The 13967-nt window shown below is 36.7% G+C and overlaps 1 protein-coding gene across 3 annotated transcripts in view; it reads left to right on the top strand.

Annotated features, from left to right (window-relative positions):
- KLHL20 (kelch like family member 20) overlaps window positions 1-13967 on the top strand; it is a 79495-nt gene that overhangs the window by 16287 nt on the left and 49241 nt on the right. The gene's annotated exons all lie outside the window — the stretch shown is intronic.

Here is a 13967-nt window from a genome sequence, read left to right as displayed (position 1 = left end):
AAGAAGCCCTGGATGATTTAACAGTGTATTACAGAGAGATTTAACTTTGGTTCTGGAACAGTTCATACAAAATTCTGAAACATGAAGCGTAACAAGTTCAAGGAACTGAAAGAAACCCAGTGAGATCTAGAGGGCAAAAGGGAGGATGTAACATAATGATTTTACAGAAATAATAGAGCCAGATCACAGTGGAGTTAATAGACCATGTTAAGAATTTGAAATGTAATCTTAAGACCAATAGAAAACCATTAAAAGGGCTTTCCTGGTGGTGCAGTGGTTAAGAATCTGCCTGCCAATGCAGGAGACATGGGTTCGAGCCCTGGTCTGGGAAGATCCCACATGCTGTGGAGCAACTAAGCCTGTGCACCACAACTACTTAACCTGTGCTCTAGAGCCCTGAGCCACAACTACTGAAGCCCGCACGCCTAGAGCCCATGCTCTGCAACAAGAGAAGCCACTGCAGTGAGAAACCTGAACACCACATGAAGAGTAACCCCTGTTCGCCGCAACTAGAGAAAGCCCACGCACAGCAACGAAGACCCAACACAGCCAAAAATAAATAAATAAATAAATTTATTTAAAAAAAGAAAAGAAAACCATTAAAGGGTTTTAAGCAAAGGAAAGACATGGTTCATTTTATTCCTTAATACCACTCTTCTGTCCAACAGGATAACTTCCAATGGATCAAAGATTTAAAAAATACAAAGTGAAACCATGAAAATAATAGCAGATGACATGAAGCAATTCCTTTATAATCTTGAAATGAAGAAGGCCTTTGTAATTGACTAACCCAGAAAGCATAGAAGAAAATATTGATAGATTTAACTATATAAAAATTAAAAATTTCTGCATGGTAAAACAAAACAATATCAAGACAAAAATCAAAGACAAACTGGGGGAAAATATTTTCAATTCATATTACAGATGATATATCCTTAATACATCAAGAGCTCCTATTGGTCAATAACCTAGACCAGTGACCAACAGAAAAATGGGCAGTAAACAAGAAGTTCAGATTGCCCTTAAACATATGAAAATCTGCTCAAGTTTGTTCATAATAACTGAAAAATGAATTAAAACTATACCACAGTACTATTTTTTATCTATCAGATTACAAATTTGTAATCTATCAGATTGCAAGTATCCAGAAGTTTGATTACACACCCTGTTGACAAGACCATGGAGAAATATCTACACTGCTAGTGTAAGTATAAATTGATATAACCCCTCTGTAAGGAAATTGGGCAGTATATCAAAATTACACACTTTTTGTTCACACTCTTTGACTCAGCAATCTCATTTCTGGGAATCTGTACTAGAAATGAAATGGAGAGGGGAACAATTTGAGGAGGTAAAATCATGGGTTCCATTTTAGATATATTCAGTTTGAAATGCCTGTGAGATAGCTAAATAGAGACACTGAGCAGCTCACTGTTTATATGCATCTGTATCTTAGAAAAGAGGTTAGGCTGAGATTAAAATTTAGGAGTCATCAACATAGTAATGAAGTCATAATAAACTATGGCTTAACCCTTTTTAGGCAGGATATAACCCTGAAGCCATAAAAGAAAACTGACATATTTGTATATAAATTTAAAACTTTTTTATATTTTATATAAATATAAAACTTTTTTACAAAAAGCACCATAAACAAGGTTAAAAAAATCAATGCCAATGAGATCACCTAGTAGGAAGAGAGAAGAGAAAAGCCCTAAAATTTTTCCAAATATTGAAGGATGATTAGTGAAAAAGCAACTGACAAAGGAAGCTGGGAATAACTAGCATAGAGAAAGGAGGAAAACCAGCAACGTGGGGGTCATGAAATGCAAAGGAAGGGATTGATTAAGGAGGATACACACACACACACACAGACACACATACACATACACACACACACACATACATAGAGTTGGCTTTCCATATTTGCTGGTTCTGCATTCACAGATTCAACCAACTGTGGATCAAAAATTTGAAAAAAAATTCCATAAAGTTCCCAAAGATAATGTTTGAATTTGTCAGGTGCTGGCAACTATTTACATAACATTTACATTGTATTAGGTATTATAAGTTAACCTAGAGATGATTTAAAGTATATGGGAGGATTGTGTAGGTTATTATGCAAATACTGTGCCATTTTATATGAGTCTTGAGCATCCATGAATTTTGGTATCCTGGGGGCACAGGGGAGTGGGGTGGAGGGCAATCCTGGAACCAATCCTCCTCAGATACCAATGGATAACTATTTATGCTGGAACAGCCAGGTAGTTTCCAAAATTTAATATTAGAATCATTGGCTTTAAGAAATATTAAAACAGGGGCTTCCCTGGTGGCGCAGTGGTTAAGAATCCACCTGCCAACGCAGGGGACACGGGTTCGAGCCCTGGTCCCGGAAGATCCCACATGCCGCGGAGCAGCTGGGCCCGTGAGCCACAATTACTGAGCCTGTGCGTCTGGAGCCTGTGCTCCGCAACAAGAGAGGCCACGATAGTGAGAGGCCCGTGCACTGCAATGAAGAGTGGCCCCCACTTGCCACAACTGGAGAAAGCCCTCGCACAGAAACGAAGACCTAACACCGCCATAAATAAATAAATAAATAAATAATTTACAAAAAAAAAGAAATATTAAAACAATACAAACAGTTTGGAACTAAAGAAGGAATAGATCAGTGGCGCTGAGAAGGGTCCAGAAGTAGATGTTTCAAGTCAGTGGAGGAAAGTAAAGTTGTTTAATATGTGTCTTTAGTAAAACTGGTGATTTGGGGAAAAAATAAATTCTTTAAACAGATGGAATTCCCAACTGATAAATAAATTAAACCTAAAAAATTAAATTCTAAAAGTACTAGAAGAAAGCATTAGTAGGCTGGGGGTAAAAACGGCCTTTCTAAGCAGGATATAACCCAGAAGCCATACAGAAAGATTGATAAATTTGATTGCATAAAAATTAAATATTGTTCATAGCAACAGTAACAACCAATAAAGCACCATAAACTAAATTAAGTCATGCCAAACTCAGAAAACCTATTTTGCACATATGTGTCAGAAAAAAACACTAATTCCCATTAAGACTCATACAAATTCAAATACAAATGAGAAAAACCATAAAAAATACATTAGAAAAATAGGCAAAGGATATGAATAAGCGATGTGTAAAAAAGATATTCAGGTGTAAAATAAACATATGAAAGGATACTCACCATTACACATAACTAAAGAAACATACATCAAAACATTTCTTAACCTATCAGATTGGAAAAATAATTTTTAAACTTTATTTGAAAAAAATTCAAATGTATAAAAAATTGTGGGAAAAAGAAAACTTTCACGTACCCTTTACCAAGATTCACCACTTGTTAACATTTTGCCACATTTTCTCTATCATTTTGTCCTTATTATATAAATATTTTTCTTTCAACAATTTGAGAGTATACTGCATACATCATATTCCTTTACCCCTGAATGCTTCAATGTGTATAATCCCTTATTGGTCGTATCATTTGCAAATATTTTCTCCCATTCAGTAGGTTGTCTTTTTGTTTTGTCGATGGTTTCCTTTGCCATGCAAAGGCTTTTAAGTGTAATTAGGTCCCATGTGTTTATTTTTGCTTTTATTTCCTTTACTTTAGGAGACGCATCCAAAAAAATATTGCTGCAATTGTGTCAAAGAGTGTTCTGCCTGTGTTTTCCTCTAGGAGTTTCATAGTATCTGGTCTTACATTTAGGTCTTTAATCCATTTTGAGGGGTTTTTAAAAAATTTTTTTCAAAAGCAGCGAGCTTAATTCATAGTATTATTCATAGAACTTTTGTGGGGGGGTTTGTTTATTTTTTTAATTTTTATTGAAATATAGTTGACTTACAATGTTGTGTTAGTTTCAGATGTACAGTAAAATGATTCAGTTACTATTCTTTTTTACATTCTCTTCCATTGTAAGTTATTACAAGATATTGAGTATAGTTTCCTGTGCTAGACAGTAGGTCCTTGTTGGTTATCTATTTTATATACAGTAGTATGTTTATTTGAATCCCAAACTCCTAATTCATTTTGAGTTTATTTTTCTATATGGTGTTAGAGAATGTTCTAATTCTCTTTTATGTAGCTGTCCAGTCTTCCCAGCACCACTTATTGAAGAGACTGTCTTTTCTCCATTGTATATTCTTGCCTCCTTTGTTGTAGATTAATTGACTATAATGGCATGGGTTTATATCTGGCCTTTCTGGCCTGTCCCATTGATCTATGTGTCTGTTTTTGTGCAAGTATCATACTGTTTTGATTACTGTAGCTCTGTAGGAGAATCTGAAGTCAGGGAGCATGATTCCTCCAGCTCTGTTCTTTTTTCTCCAGATTGTTTTGGCTATTCGGGGTCTTTTGTGTTCCCATACAAATTTTTAAATTATTTGTTCTGGTTCTGTGAAAAATGCCATTGGTCATTTGATAGGGGTTGCATTGAATCTGTAGATTACCTTGGGTAGTGTGGTAATTTTAACAATATTGATTCTTCCAATCCAAGAACACAGTATATCTTTCCATCTGTTTGTGTTGTGTTCAGTTTCTTTCATCAGCGTCTTACAGTTTTCAGAGTACAGGTCTTCTGCCTTCTCAGGTAGGTTTATTACTAGGTATTTTATTCTTTTCAATGTGATGATAAATGGGATTGTTTCCTTAATTCCTCCTTCTGATACTTCATGTTAGTGGACAGAAATGCAACAGATTTTTGTATATTAATTTTGTACCTGCAACTTTACCAAATTCTTTGATGAGTTCTAGTAGTTTTCTTGAGGCATCTTTAGGATTTTCTATGTATAGTATCATGTCATCTGCAAACAATGACAGTTTTACTTCTTCCTTTCCAATTTGGGTTCCATTTATTTCTTTTTCTTCTTTGATTGCTGTGGCAAGGACTTCCAAAACTATGTTGAATAAAAGTGGTGAGAGACTTCCTTGGTGGCACAGTGGTTAAGAATCTGCCTGCCACTGCAGGCGACACGGTTTGATCCCTGGTCCAGGAAGATCCCACATGCCACAGAGCAACTAAGCCCACTACTAAGCAACTAAGTTGCACCACAACTACTGAGCCTGCGCTCTAGAGCCCACGTGCCACAAGTACTGAAGCCTGCGTGCCTAGAGCCCGTGCTCTGCAACAAGAGAAGCCACCGCAATGAGAAGCCTGTGCACCACAATGAAGAGTAGCTGCTGCTCGCCACAACTAGAGAAAAGCCCATGCAGCAATGAAGACCCAACGCAGCCCAAAAAAATAAATTAAAAAAGTGGTGAGAGAGGGCATCCTTGTCTTGTTCCTGATCTTAGAGGAAACGCTTTCAGCTTTTCACCATTGAGGATGCTGTTAGCTGTGGGTTTCTCATATATGTAGCCTTTATTATACTGAAGTATGTTCCCTCTATGCCCACTTTCTGGAGAGTTTTTATTTTATCATAAATCGATGTTGAATTTTATCAAAAGCTTTTTCTGCATCTTTTGAGATGATTGTATGGTTTTTACTCTTTAGTTTGTTAACATGGTGTATCACATTAATTTGCAGATATTTAAAAATCCTTGCATCCCTAGGATAAATCTCACTTGATCATGGTGTGTGATCCTTTTAATGTACTGTTGGATTCAGTTCGCTAGTATTATTTTGTTGAGGATTTTTGCATCTGTGTTCATCAGTGATATTGGCCTGTAATTTTCTTTTTGTGTGTGATATCTTCGTCTGGTTTTGGTGTCAGGCATCAGCCATCAGGTATGATGGCTTCATAGAAGACTTTAGAAGTAAGTGTTCTTTCCTCTGCAATTTTTTGGAATAGGATAGGTGTTAAGTCATCTCTAAATGTTTGGTAGAATTCACCTGTGAAGCTCTTTGGTCCTTGACTTTTGTTTGTTGGGAGATTTTAAATTACTGATTCAATTTCAGTACTGTTTCAATTTCTGTTTCTTCCTGGTTCAGTCTTGGGAGATCATACCTTCCTAAGAATTTGTCCACTTCTTCTAGGTTGTGCATTTTATTGGCATAAAGTCGTTCATAGTAGTCTCCATGATCCTTTGTATTTCTGTGGTGTCAGCTCTAACTTCTCCTTTTTCATTTCGGATTTTATTGACTTGGGCCCTCTCCCTTTTTTTCTTTTTCTCTCTCTCTCTTTTTTAATTGAAGTGTAGTTGATTAACAATGTTGTATTAGTTTCTGGTGTACAGCAAAGTGATTCAGTCTATATATATATATCAATTTTATATATCTATATATTCAGTTCTTTATGAGATTCCCTTTCATTTTGGTTATTACAAGATACTGAATATAGTTCCCTGTGCTATATACCATAGCACCTTGTTGTTTATCTAGTTTATATATAGTAGGGTATATCTGTTAATTCCAAACTCCTAATTTATCCCTTCCCCATCCTTTCCACTTTGGTAACCATAAATTTGTTTCCTATGTCTGTGAGTCTGTTTCTATTTTGTAAATAAGTTCATTTGTATCATTTTTTTAGATTCCATGTATAAGTGATATCATATAATATTTGTCTTTGTCTGGCTTACTTCACTTAATATGATAATCTCTAGATCCACTCGTGTTACTGCAAATGGCATTATTTCATTCTTTTTTATGGCTGAGTAATATTCCATTATATATAATGGAATATATATAATATAGGGTATACATACATATTATATATATACACCACATCTTCTTTATCCATTCATCTGTTGATGGACACTTAGGTTGCTTCCATGTCTTGGCTATTGTAAATAGTGCAGCTCTGAACATAGGGGTGCATGTGTCTTTTTGAATTAGAGTTTCTGTCTTTTCTGGATATATGCCCAGGAGTAGGATTGCTGGATCGTATGGTAACTCTATTTTTAGTTTATTAAGGAACCTCCATACTCTCCATAGTGGCTGCATCAATTTACATTCCCACCAACAGTGTAGGAGGGTTCCCTTTTCTCCACATCCTCTCCAGCATTTATTATTTGTAGACCTTTTAATGATGGCCATTCTGACCATTGTTATGATACCTCATTGTAGTTTTGGTTTGAATTTCTCAATAGCAGTGTGGATATCTTTTCATGTGCCTGTTGGCCATCTGTATGTCTTTGTTGGAGAAATATTTATTTAGGTCCTCTGCCTACTTTTTGATCGGGTTGTTTGTTTTTTTGATATTGACCTGTATGAGCCGTTTGTATATTTTGGAAATTAAGCCCTTGCCAGTTGCATCATTTGCAAATATTTTCTCCCATTCTGTAGGTTGTCTTTCTGTTTTGTTTATGGTCTCCTTTGCTGTGCAAAAGCTTGGAAGTTTAATTAGGTCCAATTTGATTATTTTTGTTTTTATTTCTGTTGCCTTGGGAGACTGACCTAAAAACATATTTGTACGATTTATATCAGAGAATGTTTTGCCTATAATCTCTTCTAGGAGTTTTATGGTGTCATGTCTTATGTTTAAGTCTTTAAGCCATTTTGAATTTATTTTTGTGTATGGTGTGAGGGTGTGTTCTAACTTCACTGATTTACTTGTGGGTGTCCAACTTTTCCAGCACCACTTGCTGAAGAGACTGTCTTTTTCCCATTGTATATTTTTGCCTCCTTTGTCGAAGATTAATTGACCATAGCTGTGTGGGTTTATTTCTAGACCCTCTGTTCTGTTCCATTGATCCATATGTCTGTTTTTGTACCAATACCAATATAGTTTTGGTATATTGGTATATATATTGGTATATATAGTTTTGGTATATTGGTATATATACCAATATAGTTTTTCTGAAGTCCGGGAGGGTTATGCCTCCAACTTTGCTCTTTTTCCTCAGGATTGCTTTAGCAGTTCTAGATCCTCTGTAGTTCCTTATATTTATATATTTTATGATTATTTTTTCTAGTTTTGCGGAAAATGCCATTGGTATTTTGATAGGGATCACATTAAATCTGTAGCTTCCATTGGGTAGTATGGCCATTTTAACAATATTAATTCTTCCAAGAGCATGGGATATCTTTCCATTTCTTTGAATCATCTTCAGTTTCCTTTATTAATGTTTTATACTTCTCAGCATGTAAGTCTTTCATCTTGTTGGTCAGGTTTATTTCTAAATATTTTATTATTTTTTTTATGTTATTTTCAAAGGGATTTTTTTTTTTACTTTTTCTTTCTGATATTTCATTGTTAGTGTAAAGAATGCAAGATTTCTGTATGTTAATCCTGTATCTTGCTACCTTGCTGAATTCGTTTATCAGTTCTAGTGGTTTTTGTGTGGAGTCTTTCGGGTTTTGTATATATAGTATCATGTCATCTGCATATAATTACAATTTTACCTCTTCCCTTCTGATTTGGATACCTTTTATTTCTTTTTCTTGTCTTATTGCTGTGGATAGGACTTCCAATACTATGTTGAATAAAAGTGGCAAGAGTGGGCATCCTTATCTTGTTCCAGATTTTAGCAGGAAGGATTTCAGCTTTTCAGTGTTGAGACTTATGTTGGCTGTGAGTTTGTCATAAATAGCTTTTATTATGCTGAGATATGTTCCCTCTGCACTCACTTTGGTGAGAGTTTTTATCATGAATGGGCGTTGAATTTTGTCAAATAGTTTTTCTGCATCTACTGAGATGATCATGTGGTTTTTGTCTTTTGTTGATGTAGTGTATCACATTGATTGATTTGCTGAACCACTCTTATGACCCTGGGATGAATCTAACTTCATCATGATGTATGACCCTTTTTATGTGTTGTTGGATTTGGTTTGCTAATGTTTTGTTCAAGATTTTGGCATCTATATTCGTCAAAGATATTGGCCTGTAATTTTCTTTTTTGGTAGTGTTTTTGTCTGGTTTTGGTATCAAGGTGATGATAGCTTCATAGAATGACTTAGGGAGTGTTCTGTCCCCCTTAATCTTCTGGAAGAGTTTAAGAAGGATTGTTAGTTATATAAGTTCTTTTTATGTTTGGTAGAATTCCCCAGAGAAGCCATCCAGTCCTGGACTTTTGTCTGCAGGGAATTTTTGGTTTGGGACTTTCTTTTTCTTTTGTTTTTTTTTTTTAATTACAGATTCTATTTAAATTCCAGTGATTGGTCTGTTCAAATCATCTATTTCTTCTTTTTTTTTTAAAAAAAATAATTAATTAATTAATTTCTTTTTGGCTGCATTGGGTCTTTGTTGCTGCACACAGGCTTCTCATTGCGGTGTCTTCTCTTGTTGCGGAGCACGGGCTCTAGGCACACGGGCTTCAGTAGTTGTGGCACATGGGCTCAGTAGTTGTGGCTTGTGGGCTCTAGAGTGCAGGCTCAGTAGTTTTGGTGCACGGGCTTAGTTGCTCCATGGCATGTGGGATCTTTCCGGACCAGGGCTCGAACCCATGTCCCCTGCATTGGCAGGCTGATTCTTAACCACTGCACTACCAGGGAAGCCCCATCTATTTCTTTTTGATTCAGTTTTGGTGGGCTGTACGTTTCTAGAAACTTGTCCATTTCCTCTAGGTTGTCCAACTTGTTGGCATATAATTGTTCATATTGTTTTCTTATGATTTTTTGTATTTCTGCAATGTCAGTTGTTATTTTTCCCTTTCATTTCTTATTTTGTTCATTTAGGACCTCTCTCTTTTCTTCTTGGTGAGCCTGGCCAGAGGTTTATTGATTTTGTTTATCCTTTCAAAAAACCAGCTCTTGGGTTTATTAGTTTTTTCCATTGTTTTTTTTTCATCTTTCTTTTATTTATTTCCTCTCTGATCTTTGTTGTTTCCTTCCTTCAGCTGACTTTAGGTTTTGCTTGTTCTTCTTTTCTAATTCTTTTAGGTGGTAGGTTAGGTTGTTTATTTGAGATTTTTCTTATTTTTGAGGAAGGCCTGTATGGCTATGAACTTCCCTCTTAGGACTGCTTTTGCTGCCTCCATAGATTTTGTATGGTTGTGTTTTCATTGTCATTTGTGTCGAGATACTTTTTAATTTCCTTTTTTATTTCATTGTTGACTCATTGGTTTTTTAGTAGCATGTTTTTTAGTCTCCATATAATCTTTTTTTTTCATTTCTCATCCTGTGGTTGATTTCTAGCTTCATACTGTGTGGTCAGAAAAGAGCCTTGAAATAATTTCTATACTCTTAAATTTGTTAAGAGTTGTTTTCTTTCCTAGTATGTGGTCTTTCCTAGAGAATGTCCCATGTGCGCTTGAAAATAATATGTATTCTGGGTTTTTTTGGATGTAATGTCTTGAAGATATTAATTAAATCTAACTGTTCTATTGTGTCATGTAGGGTCTCCACTGCCTTATTGATTTTCTGTCTGGAAGATCTGTCCATTGACGTCAGTGGGATGTTAAAGTCTCCTACTTTTGTATTCCCATAAATTTCTCCCTTTATGTCTGTTAGTATTTGTTTTATGTATTTAGGTACTCATATATTGGGGACATATATATTAACGAGTATAACGTCCTCTTCTTGTATTGATCCTTTTATCATTATATGATGTTCTTCTTTATCTTTCTTTATGGGCTTTGTTTTAAAGTCTATTTTGTCTGATATGAGTATTGCTACCCCTGCTTTCTTGTCACTTCCATTTGCCTGAAGTATCTTTTTCCATCCCCTCATTTTCAGTCTGTGTGTGTCCTTCACCCTAAAGTGAGTGTCTTATAGGCAGCATATTGTAGGCTCTCATGTTATTATCCAATCTGCCACTCTTTGTCTTTTGATTGGAGCATTTAGTCCATGACATTTGGGGTAATTACTGATATATATGTATTTATTGCCATTTTAAAGCTTATTTTCCAGTTGATTTTGTATTTCTTCTCTATTCCTTTCTTTTCCTTTTGTTTTTCCTTTTATGTTTAATGGTTTTCTTTTCTATTATGCTTGAGTTCTCTTCTTTTTGCTTTTTTAGAATCTATTGTATGTTTTTGATCTGTGGTTACCCTGGTTTTCAAGTATGCTAACCCATTACTAGCTCTACTTGCTTTAGACTGGTAATCACATAATCTCAAACACAGTCTAAAAAAAAAATCTACATTTTCTTACTTCCCTCCCCTACATTTTATCATGTCCTATTTTACATCTTCATGTTTATCCTTTTGCTGTTTATTGTAATTATAATTGCTTTCACAAAATTTTTTGATTTTTTAAAAAAACCCTCTGTACTGGTAAGTGATCTACAATCCTTTTATATATTTGCTTTTCCTATTGTGATGTTTTCTTTCCTATAGATTCTTATTTCTTTTCTATTTGAAGAAGACCTTTCAATATGTCTTTTAGGAAAGGTTTAGTATTGCTGTATCCTTTTAGTTTTTGCTTGTCTGAGAAATTCTTTATCTCTCCTTCTATTCTAAATGATCATCTTTCTGGGTAGATTTTCCTAGGTTGAAGGTTTTTCTCTTTCATGACTTAGAATATATCTTGCCACTCCCTTCCACCATGCAGCATTTCTGTAGAGAATTCAGCTGATAGCCTTATGGGGATTCCCTTGTAACTGACTTTTTGTTTTTCTATATCTGTAACTTTTGCCATTTTAGTTATAATATGTCTTGGTGTAGGTCTATTTGGGTTCCTCTTGTTTGGGACCCTCTGTGCTTCCTGTACCTGGATATCTATTTCTTTCTTTAAGTTTGGGAAGCTTTCAGCCATAATTTCTCCAGATAGATTTTTTTTATCCCCTTTTCTCTTTCTTCTCCTTCTGGGATCCCTGTTATGCCTAGTTGGCACACTTTATATTATCCCATAGGTCTCATATGTTGTTTTCATTTTTTTTTTCATTTTGTCTTTCTGTCTGCTATTCTTATTTGGTGATTTCCATTATTCTATCTTCCAGATCATTCATTCGTTCTTCTGTATTATTTAGTTTGCTATTTCTTATTGCCTTTAGCTCAATTTTCATCTCAGCATTTAAGTTGTCTAATTTTGATTGGCTCCTCTTCATAGTTTCTTGTTACAGTGATCTTCATTTCTATCAATACCCTTTCTTAATTCCTTCTGCATTTTTATTACCTCCTTTTTGAACTCAGAGTCTAGTAGACTGGAGAGATCTGTTTCATTGTTCTTTCTGGCATTTTCTCTTGTTCTTTTAATTGGGAGTAGTTCCTACCTCTTCATTTTACTTATATTTCTCTGACTATGAATTTAGGAGAAACAGTTATCTACTGTGGTCTTGAAAAGCTGTTTTTGTACACAGGGAACATCCCTGTGTAGCCTGCATGAGTCTAATATTTTTGATGTGAGGGCTGTTTTTGATATGGATGCCTACCATGTTGTTCCTCAGGGAGTGCTGGCTGTTATCCCCTTGATTGGGGGTGTGATTGGTGGTGTGGTGACCAGAGCCTGCGCTGGATGTCACATCCCTGTCGGTGGCAGGGTCGGCTCCCCAGTTGTTGGAGTAGAAGCCCCTAGAATCGGTTCTAAGCTGTGGTGTGAGATAAGCTGGACTGGAGCACTGTCACTGGGAAAGGAGCTACTGAGTATTCCTCTGCAGGAGCTGTTCACCAAGACATTTACTCTTTGACATTGCCTGTCACCCCTTGTGCACATTCACAAAGTACAGTGTTGTTGGCACTGCCCTCAACCCCACCTTAGCTGTGGGAACATGGGCAATCAAGTCCCTCAGGCGCTGTGTTCACAAAGCCGCCAGTGCAAATCCACTGAAATTGCAACACACAGACCTGCCGTAGTTGCACAGCAGGACCTTGACCCATCTGGGAGTGCTGGGAATCAGCCCATATCCCAGCCCTGCCTCCGCATGTGCATGCCCACAAAGTCCACTGCTTCTAATGCCTGACCTGCCCCAGACAAGGGAGCAACAGTAATCCACTTGCATGTCCCACAGGCACTTCGCTCACAAAACTGCCAGCTGCATAAATTCACCAGAGTCACGCCCCTGCCGGCAATTGGATCAGATTTGAGCCCCGCCTGTGTGTGGGCAACCCACCAATGCTTGCTCATAGCAGCAGAGTTGTGTCCGTCATGAGCACGCTGAGAATGAGGATGCTATGATGAGGCCATGCCCCTCCCTTTGTGTGCAAGTTGATAATGGAGCTCCTGTGACAGGCCTGGGCTCTGTCCTGCCCACACCCCAAGTTGTGGCCCACACCACACTACATGACCTTCAGGCTGTCTCCACACAGCCAAACCAAGTCCTTTTCTCAGATCTTTCTGTTGAAGCCCAAGTTTCAGCACCCAGCCACTGTACACACCAGCAGGAGTGTGTCTTGGGCTGAGAAGTACACCAAGGTGTCCAGGACTCTCTGTACTGATCTCTCTCTAGCCTACCTGCCACAAGCCAGCCACTGCACTCTCCTCTGAGCCTCTGAAGCTTCCTTTCTGTCCCAGCTGATCTCCCAGTAGGTAAAGGAGGTTCCAGGGTGAGCGAACCTTTCTGCTTTCACAGCTCCCTCCCAGGGGCACAGGTCCCATCTCAATTCCTTTTATTTATTTTTTTCCTTTCCTCCTACCTGGTTACATGTTGATCTTTTCTTGAAGCTTTGGTTGTATGAGATCTTCTGCTAGCGTTCAGTAGGTATTCTGTAATAACTGTTCCACATGTAATGTATTTTGATTAATTTGTGGGAAGAGATGAGCTGCATGTCCTTCTATTCCACCATCTTGATCTCCCCTCCCTTTTTTTCTTGATGAGTCTGGCTAAAGGTTTATCAGTTTTGTTTATCTTTTCAAAGAACCAGATTTTAGTTTCATTGTTCTTCTCTATTTTTTTTTTACTCTCTTAATTCATTTATTTGTGCTCTGATTTATGATTTCTTTCCTTCTACTAACTTTGGGTTTTGTTTATTCTTCTTTCTCTAGTTCCTTTAGGTGTGAGGTTAGGTTGTTTGAGATTTTTCTTGTTTCCTGAGGTAAGATTGTATCGCTGTAAATTTCCCTCTTAGAACTGTTTATGCTGCGTCCCATAGGTTTTGGATCTTTTTGTTTTCATTTGTCTCTAGGTATATTTTAATTTCCTCTATGATTTATTTCTTCAGTGATCCATTGGTTGTTTAGTAGCATATTGTTTAGCCTCCATGT

This window comes from Balaenoptera physalus, assembly GCF_965194825.1.
Source record: "Balaenoptera physalus genome assembly, chromosome: 1".
Taxonomy (NCBI): Eukaryota; Metazoa; Chordata; class Mammalia; order Artiodactyla; family Balaenopteridae; genus Balaenoptera; species Balaenoptera physalus.
This window is presented reverse-complemented; position numbering and strand designations above follow the sequence as displayed.